This window comes from Coregonus lavaretus (assembly GCF_964263955.1).
Source record: "Coregonus lavaretus genome assembly, chromosome: 3".
Taxonomy (NCBI): domain Eukaryota; kingdom Metazoa; phylum Chordata; class Actinopteri; order Salmoniformes; family Salmonidae; genus Coregonus; species Coregonus lavaretus.
In genome coordinates this window covers 36,206,132-36,220,305 of record NC_139990.1, presented here as the reverse complement: position 1 = coordinate 36,220,305, position 14,174 = coordinate 36,206,132, and the positions used below count along the sequence as shown (strand labels likewise).

General features: G+C 45.7%; 1 pseudogene across 1 annotated transcript in view; it reads right to left on the bottom strand.

Moving 5' to 3' along the window:
* The window catches only part of LOC311107203 (fibrocystin-L-like), an 80,918-nt pseudogene that overhangs the window by 11,761 nt on the left and 54,983 nt on the right, over nt 1–14,174 (bottom strand). The window contains exons 26-27 of the transcript in view: nt 14,053–14,139; nt 5,326–5,408 (exon numbers count right to left, since the gene is read on the bottom strand). The product of the transcript in view is annotated as a fibrocystin-L-like (transcript). The remainder of the gene's footprint in view (nt 1–5,325; nt 5,409–14,052; nt 14,140–14,174) is intronic.

The window sequence follows — 14,174 nt, the reverse complement described above, 5'->3', positions numbered from 1 at the left end:
TGATTTCTTTACACAAAAACTTGGCAAACGATTGAGCATCTTTTAGCTTAGTTTGACATCTTATTCACCTCTTGGTGTAGGAATGTAACCAAGAATAACAGTCACCCCTTTTAAACATTATTTTTCAGACAGATTGTCCTCCTGCCTATGACATAGTCAATCTATTCAATCAAATATGGTTCCCAAAAAACCCTACTCCTTTATAATCTTTCTCCTAATCTCCCCCCTTGCAACATTAGCTAACCCCTAGCTTCCTAAATTATCAGACCTAATAGGTCCAGAGGCGCTACTATCAACCCCTCATGGTTTCTCCCAAACAACAATTGATTCCTACTCTAACGATTTTTTCTATTGTCTTCAAAACACCTGCTTTTGAAAGTCCTTCAATTTCTCGTTCAATCCCTTGGATTGCTTCTTCTTTCAATGGATACTGATTCTTCCAAGGAGGTCTGCCTCCTAAAAATCTTCACTGAGATTTCCAATCCAGAATACTGTAGACAAATCCATCTCTGTCATCATCAACAATTGGTAAACCTTTTCCTTTTGCACTTCTACCAGACAGCTGTCTGGTGTACATCTTATTGTACAATTCAATTTCCACAATGCATCTCTTCCCAACAATGCAATAGGTATATGTTCTGATACCAGTATGGGTATTGTAATTTTCAGATTTTCATAGCAGAGCTCAATTGGTTCCTTAAGAGTAATCAACTGTTTTACTCCCTCAAATCCCTATCCTAATTAGTTGATTTGACATAGTGAGATGTGTAACCTCTTCAGGCTGAACACAGATAAAAGCCTTTCTGCTATCCATCATCACTTCCCATAGTCCATTGTTTATTTTCACCTCAATTGTTGGATCTTTTTCCCCTAACTGGTGCTACCAGCTGACACCCCCCTTTCGGATCTTCTAGGCACCCCTAGAATCCTTGCTCCTTGCCCCTATAAGGGTTCACCTGTCCTCCAGATGATCTTGACTTGCACCTGTATCTTCCTCTGAAATTCCCTCTTATGTTTCCTTCTGGCCCATTACACTCACAGCAAAGTCACCAACCTGTCCACAATAATAACACACTTCTCAAGATTGCTGGAAGTATGGCTTAAATCTTCCTCCTCTTCCTCTTTCTAAGTCTTCTCGTCCTCTTCCTCTCCAATTCTTTCAGTCCAGAAACTATCTACGGATATGAAACAACTTGTACCACTAGTTGTGGCTGGTACAATTGCATTTGACCTTGTTCAGTTGAAGCTGTGGCAGTGATTGTTGATTTGGTGCACACTGATTCTTCATAACCAAAGCTTTTGTTCTCCTTCTTATTCTCCCCCCAGTTGTATTTCATCAAGTTTTCTGAGAGTTTCTTGGTCCTGTTCTTTCTAGTTGTGTTCCTTCTTCCTGTACAGATCCACTTGATGGGCTATATAATCTCTATAGACACCTTTTGTCATGCTTCCAAGTCCAACCACCTCTGCCAGTTTGCTCCTTACTTGTGAGGGCAGTCCCATCTGCAGTTTAGCTCTCAAAATTGACTTCTCAATTTGACTCACATCTGGATCATTTCCAATAATATTTCTCCACACTTGATGAACTCTTGACACATAGGCTCTCAGATTTTCTTGTTGTCCTAGTGGATCAATCAGAATGTTGTCAGAATGCACATTTGTTGGAAACGTATCTTTCAGTGCTCTCCACAGCCTATTTCTACTTGCAGCCAACAATTCAGGGTCATTCACTTCAGTCCCCACATATCTATTAAGTCCCGCTCTCTGAAATATTTATTCCATATCTGGAATCCCAAGGAGATTAGCCAAAAGTCTCTTAATGTCTCCTATGGCAGACTATGTTCCCACCATAATTTCTTCAAATTTTTGAAATCCAAGGATATGCTCCATCTTGAAGAGTAGACAGCTTCTCAAGTATATCTGACATATCGGTATTCTTCAAAGGCTTATATTCTAGGTTCTATCCTCGAAATATCATCTGGCATCATCTTCTTACTTGTGCTCTCTTTCCTTTCCTCAATGTATTATTCTTCTCCAATTCTTGGGATCCTTTTCTCAGCAGTTTTTTCTTCTCTTCTGTATCTTCAGCTTCTTGAGTTGATCTTCCAGTTCTCTTTGTCTCTTCTAAATTATTCGCTTTATCCAGGCATGATCCGCATCGGTCTATATCTCTTTCTATTTCTTCTGTGCTAGTCATTGTAGGATAAAATCCTCTTGAATATGAAGCACCTTTAATCTCCAAATCTTCATCGCTTTATCCATCTTCACTTTCATCAGAGATCGAATCTCTAGTATCCTTCTTCTTCCTTCAACTTCCATCACCCCTTCTTTCCTCTCTTGCCAACTTCCTTCTGATCACAGAGCAGAGTCATATCCACCCATGATCTCTTCTCAATCACTCTGATCATCATCATCATCATCATCATCTTCAAGTTCCATCTTCCTGAACCTCACTCCACCCTTAGTTTCCAGACATCTCGTTTTCTTCCTACTTTTGGAGTTTTGGATTCATCGTTATGGTCGTTTCTGCTTCTCCTCTCTCTATTATTCAATCACTTTCATCATGTTGATGACGTCAGGGTTAAGAATCCCTTCCACTAGCCATGGTTGTTCAATGTCATGCCAACGTTTATTCCCTATTCCAGATAACCTTGCAATACCATTAACTAAAGGATTACTATTTTCTACTACATCAACAGGAGTAATTACTTTCATAGTTTTGATGTCCTTTTTTCCCTTGTAACAACTCTTTTATATTCCTTTATTGTGAATTATTTCATTATTTTAGACTATGTAGCCTATGGTTCGCTCATTTTTTTTTTCTTCCCCAAATTAATTAATGAATCAATTAATTTATTAATTTCTTCATCAATTTACTTATTTATTCATTTTATTTTATTTTATTTTATTTTACCAAATTATTGATTAGTGGCAATCTTACCACATCCCATCAGGAAAAGTAAATGAAAGTAGTCACCTTAGAGCAATCCAAAAAAATAAAGACCTATAATCCAGCAACACTACAGCACTCACAAACCCCATTGCTTAATAAGCACCCAATTACCTTAATTTTACAGAATAATGTCAGTGCTCGATTTCCCCACTCAACTCTAATCAAACCCACTCATGCACAAAAACTCAAAAATGCAATTTTTAATTACATCAATTGATCAGTCTGTTGCTAAGTCCTTGTCAAATTGTCATAACATCAAATATGCTAGGCACCCAAAATATCCTCTATGGGAAGGTACGTTTTGTGAATAGAACAGTACTAGCCTTGATTTGACTTGATCCGTTGCAGCACACTCTGTCGCATGATGCACTCGTCAGCACTTCCTCTCTCTCTCTGTCTCCTCCTTCTTATCGTCTCTCATATCACAGAAGAACAAAGAAACAGACAAGAATTTAGTATTTTATGCACTCACTGGGTATTTCAACCATTCAATATTCCTCTAGTCACATTCACTCGAAGAAATAAGCAAACAACTTAACTCAGGAATAGTATAAATAGCTCAATAACATTTTATTTTATTTATTTATTTAATTATTTTTAATCCATCAACATATCTCTCATTTATCAATTCAATAGATCTCAATCAAATAGTTTCATCATTAAGCAACAGCCGATTCAACAAACAGAACACTCCATTCGTGTCTAAATTTCCTCTGTCTGCTCCGAGTCTGCGTCACCCAGCAGCTCAGTGCAGGCAGAGGAGTGGCACATTTGCTCTACGTAACTCTAAACTAATAAAATCACACGCATGCGTAGTACATTCACCAGTGCGATTTCAGAGTGGAGGGAGCTCTCAAGCAGCTCTCTCCCAGCTAAACAACAGAAAGTAGACAGTCCCGCTGTACCTCCTCTCTTTCCCCCATAGACAAACAGTAACACTTAACAGAGCTCACAAAACATAGAACACAAATCCTACTCTCTTCTACACACACATACATACAGTTTAAGAGGCTTATTTCCGTTCCTACTGACCCCTAAGCATGCTACTATCATTGCGCCATTTTTTTCCTTTGTCCCTAAATTCATGCTACCTCGAGTTCCGCGGATATTCAATGAGCGGTTACATCAAACATATAATTCGTCAACCATAAGTTGAGCGGTAACTTGCAACTGAATGTATATACCACAACCCACAGTCCCCGGGACTGACCTAAACCCACCTAATGTGCTTTTAGGATTTTCGGCCCATCCTAATATTCGCCTCGTTAGAGGGCTTTCCTAGATTCGCGATGCCCTAATTTGTATACATTTTCCTTAGTTCCTGGCCTTTCCATCCTTTGTATTCTTTTTGAATTTTATTCAAGCAAAATATCCCTATAGACACTCCCCCCTGTTTGCGTTGTTACCAGCGCAAACACATCTAGAAATTTAGAACGGACTCCTATCCCACAGCAAATAACAGCAAAGCACACACGCAAGTTCTTAACGGTGCATTCATTCAACGCACACACACAGACACACGAACTAACCAGTGCCCAAAGTAGTGAGAAAACTCACCCTTATCTGCCGGACTCTGGAGAGAGAGTCAGCTCGGCGCCCATGAATGGAACGCTGAGAAAAGACGCAACACGACCAAATACCTCGTCGCCATTTTGTGGTGTCGAGAAAACTATGCTGAGATGCTGTGAAAACAAGGAAATCCGCTGACACTGTACTTTGATTATAAAGGTTTATTTATATCAAAGGATTCCAGCGTCAATTTACAGATATCTGCCGATATCTGGAGAATAACCGGCTCCAATCTGTAATATGTTATTCTCCCCATCCTCTGTTTTAACCGTGGTATTTATCCTATGCCCTATGTAACATAATATGGGTGTTTTCCCCTACAGACCAATCCCAGGACTCCACCTAACAGACTTCCTCTGTTTTATGGGGTGCCCCTATAAAACTACTCTCCAGGTGCTCCCCTTAAGCTAAGTCAATATCCTCTAAGACCCTTTGAAACCATTAGCAAAGTCATAAATTCCTCAGATACCACATGTGCAAACCTGGTCAAGACCTACAGGAAACGTATGATCTCTGTAATTGCAAACAAAGGTTTCTGTACCAAATATTAAGTTATGCTTCTCTGATGTATCAAATACTTATGTCATGCAATAAAATGCAAATTAATTACTTAAAAATCATACAATGTGATTTTCTGGATTTTTGTTTTAGATTCCGTCTCTCACAGTTGAAGTGTACCTATGATAAAAAATTACAGACCTCTACATTTTTTGTAAGTAGGAAAACCTGCAAAATCGGCAGTGTATCAAATACTTGTTCTCCCCACTGTAGGTGTGCTGTTTACAGTTAAAGGTGAGTTGAAATGCCACAGAGTAGCGAGGGTCAGTGTAGTCTGTCTATCCGTCCTGGCCAGAGTGTTAGAACTCAACATTCCTGAGTTGGGCCTTGCCTTCGGGGGAAACAACACAACACATAGAAGAGAGATATATTGATCGTAATGTACAGTTGAAGTCGGAAGTTTACATACACCTTAGCCAAATACATTTAAACTGTCACGGTTTCGGCCGAGGCTGCTCCTCCTCCTTGTTCGGGCAGGCTTCGGCGGTCGTCGTCTCCGGAGTACTAGCTGCCACCGTTCTATGTTTCGATGTTTGTTTGGTTTGGTCTGTTTGTACACCTGTTCATTGTTAGTGTTAATTATGTGTCCTATAAGTTCTCTTGGGTTTTGTCATGGTTGTGTGTAATTGTTTCTTATGTCAGCAAGGGCTGCTAGTACTTCTCTCTCTCGTGTTTGTTTGGAGAGCGTGTCCGCACAGTGTGCGCATTTTGTTTTGTATTTTGAACTGTACTCAGTGTGCGTAAAGTTCGCTTGCCTTCCGGCTTGTATTTAGCCGTGTGTCTTGTTTTCGTGTCTTCACTAAAGACTGTTGAACGAAGCCTCTGTTGTCCTGCGCTTGATTCCATACCACATCCACGCTCGAACCTGACAGAATTACACACCGATCTCCATGGAATCAGCAGGAGCAGCCTCACCCGCCGAGGTAATCGAGGAGCGCCTTCGTGGACAGGAGGACAGAATCAACCGGATCGGGAACGCTCTCGATGGAGTGATGAATACCCTCCGTAGATGGGAGACCAGCGGGGTACCCACGCCTCCACCTACCACACCACCACCATCGGTCAGTCCACCTGTCCAACCTCCGGAACCCAGTGGGATTCGGCTCTCGCTCCCGAGGGCGTATGATGGCACCGCTGCCGGGTGTCAGGGTTTCCTTTTACAAGTCGAACTCTACCTAGCCACCGTACACCCGGTGCCCTCGGGACACGAGAGCATTTCGGCCCTCATCTCCTGTCTCACCGGTAAGGCGTTGGAGTGGGCCAAATGGAGGAGGATAGACGCCGCAACGATCACATATGCGGAGTTCTCCCGCCGCTTCCGGGCTGTGTTCGACCATCCACCGGAGGGGAAAGCAGAGGGAGAGCGTCTATTCTACCTCCGGTAGGGGATGAGGAGCGCCCAAGAGTTTGCACTGGAGTTCCGGACTCTAGCGGCAGATGCAGGGTGGAATGAGCGGGCCCTCATAGACCACTTCCGCTGCAGCCTCCGGGAGGACGTCCGTAGAGAGTTGTCTTGCAGGGACACCACTCTCACGTTTGACCAATTGGTTGACATGGCCATTCGTCTAGACACCCTGCTGGCCACCCGCGGATGTCCTGGGTGGGGGTCGCCCATTCCACCCTCCAGCACCTCCGAGCCGAGTCCTATGGAGCTCGGGGGGCTGGCGCTAGAGAACGGAGGAGAAGGAGTCCGAGGGGGGCTGTCCCCTGCACCAACTGTGGCCGTGGAGGACACACTGCGGCTAGGTGCTGGGGAGGGTCTCCAGGGGGACGAGACGGCAGGCCACACACTGGGGAGTCCTTCCAGGTGAGTAGGCGCCCCACTTACCCAGAGCTCTCTGTCGTGCACCTAACCATACCTGTTTGTTTTTCACAGGTTGCACCTCGTTCCCAGCATAAGGCGCTAGTAGATTCAGGCGCAGCTGGGAATTTTGTAGATCGAAAATTTTGTATAGAGTTAGGGATTCCTCTCCTTCCTGTTAAAAATCCCTTCCCTGTACATGCCCTAGATAGCCGTCCGTTGGGATCGGGGTTGATTAGGGAGGTCACAGCGCCACTTAGAATGGAGACGCAGGGGGGTCATGAGGAGACGATTCAGCTATATCTGATCGACTCTCCTGCGTATCCGGTGGTGCTGGGGCTTCCCTGGTTGATTACTCATGATCCCACTATTTCGTGGCGAGAGAGGGCTCTTAAGGGGTGGTCTGCCCAGTGTGTGGGGCTATGTCTGGGTGTTTCCGTGGGGGCGACCTCGGTGGAGAGTCCACAATGCATGTTCCCCCCGAGTATGAGGATTTAGCACTAGTGTTTAGCAAGGCGAGGGCGGCGTGAATGCCACCTCATAGACAGGGGGATTGTGCGATAGACCTCCAGGCAGGAGCTGCGCTCCCGCGGAGCCATGTGTATCCTTTGTCGCAAGAGGAGAAGAGGGCGATGGAGACATACATAGCCGAGTCTCTTAGACAGGGATACATACGGCCCTCCACTTCCCCTGCGTCCTCGAGCTTCTTTTTTGTGAAGAAAAAAGATGGAGGTTTGCGCCCGTGTATTGATTACCGCGGTCTCAATCAGATTACTGTGAAATACAGTTATCCACTCCCTCTGATTGCGACTATGACGGAGTCATTACACGGGGCACGGTTCTTCCCAAAATTGGACCTCAGGAGCGCCTACAACTGGGTGTGCATTAGGGAGGGCGATGAATGGAAGACAGCATTTAGTACCAACTCGGGTCATTACGAGTATCTCGTCATGCCATACGGGTTAATGAATGCTCCGTCAGTCTTCCAATCCTTTGTGGATGAGATTTTCCGGGACATGCAGGGGCAGGGAGTGGTCGTGTACATAGACGATATTCTGGTGTACAGTTCTACCCGAGCCGAGCATGTAGCCCTGGTGCGCCGAGTGTTGAGGAGGCTGTTGGAGCACGACCTGTATGTCAAGACAGAGAAATGTCTGTTCTTCCAGGAGTCGGTCTCCTTTTTGGGTTATCAGTTGTCCGTGTCAGGGGTGAAGATGGAGGTTGACCGTGTGTCAGCCGTGCGTAATTGGCAAACCCAAACCACGGTTAAAGAGGTGCAGCAGTTCTTGGGCTTTGCGAATTACTACCGGAGGTTTATCCGGGGTTTTGGACAGGTGGCAGCTCCCATAACGTCCCTTCTGAAGGGGGGTCCGGTGCGCTTGCGGTGGTCAGCTGAGGCGGACAGGGCTTTTGGGAGACTGAAGGACCTGTTTACTTCGGCTCCGGTGCTGGCGCATCCGGATCCCGCTTTACCATTCCAAGTGGAGGTGGACGCGTCAGAAGCCGGTATCGGGGCCGTTCTCTCGCAACGGTCCGGCACGCCACCTAAACTCCGCCCCTGTGCTTTTTACTCGAAAAAGCTCAGTCCGGCGGAGCGAAATTATGACGTAGGGGACAGGGAGCTGTTAGCCGTGGTACAGGCCCTAAAGGTGTGGAGGCATTGGCTTGAGGGGGCTCAACACCCTTTTCTCATTTTGACTGACCACCGTAACCTGGAATACATTCGGGCAGCTAGGAGACTAAATCCTCGCCAGGCTCGGTGGACTATGTTTCTAGCCCGGTTCGTGTTTAAGATCACTTACATCCCTGGGTCCCAGAACGGAAAGGCAGACGCCCTGTCTCGGCGGTATGACACAGAGGAGAGGTCCGTTGAGCCCACTCCCATACTACCGAAGTCTTGTCTGGTGGCACCGGTGGTGTGGGAGGTCGATGCTGAAATCGAGCGGGCGTTACGTACCGACCCTAGCCCTCCACAGTGTCCGGTGGGTCGGACGTACGTTCCGCTCGAGGTTCGGGATCGACTCATTTATTAGGCTCACACGTCACCCTCCTCTGGGCATCCAGGTATTGGCCGGACAGTGCACTGCCTTAGCACGAAGTACTGGTGGCCAACGTTAGCCAGGGATGTGAGGGTTTATGTCTCCTCCTGCTCGGTGTGTGCCCAGTGTAAGGCGCACAGACACTTGCCCAGGGGAAAGTTACAACCCCTGCCCGTTCCACAACGACCCTGGTCTCACCTCTCGGTGGATTTTGTTACAGACCTTCCCCCCTCACAGGGGAATACCACCATCCTGGTCGTTGTGGATCGGTTCTCGAAGGCCTGTCGTCTCCTTCCCATGCCGGGTCTCCCTACTGCCCTACAGACCGCTGAGGCACTATTCACCCACGTCTTTCGGCATTACGGGGTACCCGAGAATATAGTGTCTGATCGAGGCCCCCAGTTTACCTCCAGAGTCTGGAGAGCGTTCATGGAGCGCTTGGGGGTTTCGGTGAGCCTTACCTCGGGGTATCACCCGGAGAGCAATGGGCAGGTCGAACATGTAAACCAGGATGTGGGTAGGTTTCTGAGGTCGTATTGCCAGGGCCGGCCGGAGGAGTGGGCGAGGTATGTTCCCTGGGCCGAGATGGCACAGAACTCTCTCCGCCACTCCTCCACTAAACTAACTCCGTTCCAGTGTGTGTTAGGGTACCAGCCGGCTCTGGCACCTTGGCATCAGAGCCAGATCGAGGCCCCTGCGGTGGATGAGTGGGTGCGGCGCTCGGAGGAGACGTGAAACGCTGCACACGTCCATCTGCAGCGGGCCATCCGTCGACATAAGATGAACGCCGATCTCCACCGCAGTGAGGGGCCGGTGTACGCACCGGGAGATCGAGTCTGGCTCTCGACCAGAAACCTGCCCCTCCGCCTGCCCTGCCGGAAGCTGGGTCGGCGGTTTGTGGGGCCTTTTAAAGTCCTGAGGAGGTTGAACGAGGTGTGTTACAGGTTACAGCTGCCTATTGATTACAAGAATATTAACCCCTCGTTCCATGTGTCTCTCCTCAGGCCGGTGGTAGCTGGTCCACTCCAGGACTATGAGATATAAGAGACTCCTCCGCCCCCGCTGGACATTGAGGGGGCTCAGGCGTACACTGTTCGGTCCATCCAGGATTCGAGACGCCGGATGGGGGTCTCCAATATCTCGTGGAGTGGGAGGGGTACGGCCCGGAGGAGCGGTGCTGGGTGCCGAGGAGGGACATCTTAGACCCGTCTCTTCTGACCGAGTTCCATCGTGGTCATCCCACGCGCCCTGCTCCGCGTCCTCCTGGTCGTCCTCGAGGCCGGGGTTGGCGCACGGCTGGAGCCGCGCGTCAAGGGGGGGGGTACTGTCATGGTTTCGGCCGAGGCTGCTCCTCCTCCTTGTTCGGGCAGGCTTCGGCGGTCGTCGTCTCCGGAGTACTAGCTGCCACCGTTCTATGTTTCGATGTTTGTTTGGTTTGGTCTGTTTGTACACCTGTTCATTGTTAGTGTTAACTATGTGTCCTATAAGTTCTCTTGGGTTTTGTCATGGTTGTGTGTAATTGTTTCTTATGTCAGCAAGGGCTGCTAGTACTTCTCTCTCTCGTGTTTGTTTGGAGAGAGTGTCCGCACAGTGTGCGCATTTTGTTTTGTATTTTGAACTGTACTCAGTGTGCGTAAAGTTCGCTTGCCTTCCGGCTTGGATTTAGCCGTGTGTCTTGTTTTCTTGTCTTCACTAAAGACTGTTGAACGAAGCCTCTGTTGTCCTGCGCTTGATTCCATACCACATCCACGCTCGAACCTGACATAAACTCAGTTTTTCACAATTCCTGACATTTAATCCTAGTAATAATTCCCTGTATTAGGTCAGTTAGGATCACCACTTTATTTTAAGAATGTGAAATGTCAGAATAACAGTAGAGCGAATGATTTATTTCAGCTTTTATTTCTTTCATCACATTCCCATTGGGTCAGAAGTTTACATACACTCAATAAGTATTTGGTAGCATTGCCTTTAAATTGTTTAACTTGGGTCAAACGTGTCGGGTAGCCTTCCACAAGCTTCCCACAATAAGTTGGGTGAATTTTGGCCCATTCCTCCTGACAGAGCTGGTGTAACTGAGTCAGGTTTGTAGGCCTCCTTGCTCACACACACCTTTTCAGTTCTGCCCACACATTTTCTATAGGATTGAGGTCAGGGCTTTGTGATGGTCACTCCAATACCTTGACTTTGTTGTCCTTAAGCCATTTTGCCACAACTTTGGAAGTATGCTTGGGGTTTGTCATTGTCCATTTGGAAGACCCATTTGCGACCAAGCTTTAACTTCCTGACTGATGTCTTGAGATGTTGCTTCAATATGTCCACATAATTTTCCTTCCTCATGATGCCATCTATTTTGTGAAGTGCACCAGTCCCTCCTGCAGAAAAGCACCCCCACAGCATGATGCTGCCACCCCCGTGCTTCACGGTTGGGATGGTGTTCTTCGGCTTGCAACCATCCCCCTTTTTCCTCCAAACATAACGATGGTCATTATGGCCAATCAGTTCTATTTTAGTTTCATCAGACCAGAGGACATTTCTCCAAAAAGTACGATCTTTGTCCCCATGTGCAGTTGCAAACTGTAGTCTGGCTTTTTTATGGCGGTTTTGGATCAGTGATTTCTTCCTTGCTGAGCGGCCTTTCACGTTATGTCGATATAGGACCCGTTTTAGTGTGGATATAGATACTTTTGTACCTGTTTCCTCCAGCATCTTCACAAGGTCCTTTGCTGTTGTTCTGGGATTGATTTGCACTTTTTGCACCAAAGTACTTTCAGCTCTAGGAGACAGAACGTGTCTCCTTCCTGAGCGGTATGACGGCTGTGTGGTCCCATGGTGTTTATACTTGCGTACTATTGTTTGTACAGATGAACGTGGTACCTTCAGGCATTTGGAAATTGCTCCCAAGGATGAACCAGACTTGTGGAGGTCTACAAATTTTTTTCTGAGGTCTTGGCTGATTTCTTTTGATTTTCCCATGATGTCAAGCAAAGAGGCACTGAGTTTGAAGGTAGGCCTTGAAATACATCCACAGGTACAAATGATGTCAAATGATGTCAATTAGCCTATCAGAAGCTTCTAAAGCCATGACATCATTTTCTGGAATTTTCCAAGCTGTTTAAAGGCACAGTCAACTTAGTGTATGTAAACTTCTGACCCACTGGAATTGTGATACAGTGAATTATAAGTGAAATAATGTTTCTGTAAACAATTGTTGGAAAAAATATTTGTGGAATGCACAAAGTAGATGTCCTAACCGACTTGCCAAAACTATAGTTTGTTAACAAGAAATTTGTGGAGTGGTTGAAAAACTAGTTTTAATGACTCCAACCTAAGTATATGTAAACTTCCGACTTCAACTGTATCAATGCTATCTCTATATTTGTGAATGCAGCCACTACAACATTGATGTATCAAATCAGTCATTTCATAGTTGGAAAACTATTGTTCTAACACATATGAATAATACTATTGTACTATATTTTCAATCTGGGATTTTGTATTTTTTATTTATTAGGGATCCCCTACTCTTTCTGGGGTCCAAACACATTAAGGCACTTACATCGCACAAAAAAACTAAAGAGCACCATATCTACAATACAAAATGTATAATACCACCATCCAACAAAATTACAACGTACGTGTGTGTAGAGTGCGTGTGCTAGCATGTGTGTGCGTATGCGTGCCTGTGTGTGTATCTCTCTACAGTCTGCATTGTTCCATAAGGTGTAGTTTTATCTGTTTTTATAAATCTGATTTTACTCCTTGCATGAGTTACTTGATGTGGAATAAAGTTCTATGTAGTCATAGCTCTGTGTAGTACTGTGCATTTCCCGGAGTCTGTTCTGGACTTGGGGACTGTGAAGAGACCCCTTGTGGCATGTCTTGTGGGATATGCATGGGTGTGTGAGCTGTGCGCTAGACTTTTGAAAATACATTTCGGTGCTCTCAACATGTCAATACCTCTCACAAAGACATGTAGTGATGCAGTCAATCTCTAATCTACTTTGAGCCAGGAGAGATTGACATGCATGTCATTGATGTTTGCTCTCTGTGTATCTTTAAGGGCCAGCCGTGCTGCTCTGTTCTGGGCCAACTTTAATTTGCCTATGTCCCTCTCTGTGGCACATTACCATATGACTGGGCAGTAGTCCAGGTGCGACAAAACTAGGGCCTGTAGGACTTGTTTGTTGATAGCAATGTCAAGAAAGCAGAGCAGCACTTTATTACGGACAGACCTATCCCCATCTTAACTACCGTTGCATCAATATGTTTTGACCATGACAGTTTAAAATACAGGGTTACACCAAGCAGTTTGGTCTCCTCAACTTGCTCAATTTCACATTATTCATTACAAGATTTAGTTAAGGTTTAGGGTTTAGTGAATGGTTTGTCCCAAATACAATGCTTTTAGTTTTTGAAATATTTAGTACTAGCTTATTACTTGCCACCCATTCTAAAACTGACTGCAGCTCTTTGTTAAGTGTTGCAGTGATTTCACTTGCTGTGGTAGCTGACATGTATAATATTGAGTCATCAGCATACATAGACACACAGGCTTTACTCAGTACCAGTGGCAGGTCATTAGTAAAGATTGAAAAAAGTAAGGGGCCTAGACAACTGCCCTGGGGAATGCCCGACTCTACCTTGATTATGTTGGAGAGGCTTCCATTAAAGAACACCCTCTGTGTTATGTTAGACAGGTAACTCTCAATCCACGATATAGCAGGGGATGTAAACCATAACACAAGTTTTTCCGGCAACAGATTTATGATCAATAATGTCAACGCTGCACTGAAGACTAACAAAACAGCTTCCACAAGCTTTTCGATTTCTTTCAGCCAATCATCAGTCATTTGTGCAAGTGCCGTACATGTTGAGTGCCCTTCCTTCCCTGTAAGCATGCAGAAAGTCAGTTGTTAATTTGTTTACTGTGAAATAGCACTCCAGGCCTGAGTCACACACTTTCCTGTAGGCTTAGATTGAATAGATGGCAAATAAGAGTGGCAATATAGTCTGCTATCATCCTCAGTCATTTTAAATCAAAGTTGTCAGATCCAGGTGGCTTGTCATTGTTGATAGACAATCATTTTAAGGTGCTCCAAAGTACTCCTCAAACTGGTCAGGGTGGTGATGACCAATGATCTTAATGTTCCTGCTCAGCAGACCAACACCAGCAGCCAGTCTGTAGTTTATCGAGGTGCCAGAGACACTGTGGGTTTTCCCTGAACGTAGAGAATTTGCTTTGTTGTATACATTC